Source organism: Palaemon carinicauda, chromosome 9 (assembly GCF_036898095.1).
Source record: "Palaemon carinicauda isolate YSFRI2023 chromosome 9, ASM3689809v2, whole genome shotgun sequence".
In the NCBI taxonomy this organism is placed as follows: domain Eukaryota; kingdom Metazoa; phylum Arthropoda; class Malacostraca; order Decapoda; family Palaemonidae; genus Palaemon; species Palaemon carinicauda.
Genome location: NC_090733.1, coordinates 51,524,125 through 51,524,493, shown reverse-complemented (window position 1 = coordinate 51,524,493; position 369 = coordinate 51,524,125).

Here is a 369-nt window from a genome sequence, read left to right as displayed (position 1 = left end):
TGATTTGGCAAAGATCGAAATACAGAGCCTGAACTTCGAATTGTGCACGAAGGTTGCAGCTGCTCTTCATATTGCAATCGACCGCTGCCGTATTACAAAATCAGGTGGAGGTAGAAATCAGCACCAACATATCACTGGATCGATTCTTTAATAGGCTACAAAAACTTTCATCCGAATAAGTTCCATAGACATCCGGTGTTACCAGTTGAGTTTCATCCTCGCCTGCATCTCTTACTGCTAATATACCCGTCCCCAACATCTGCTTTCTCTTCCTTCAGTCAGCTGCTAGTTTTGTTTCACCAACCCAAGTTTGGCACTTTATGTCAGCTGCTGTACATGTGCGTATATCGGTGCAACATGGACTCTGTG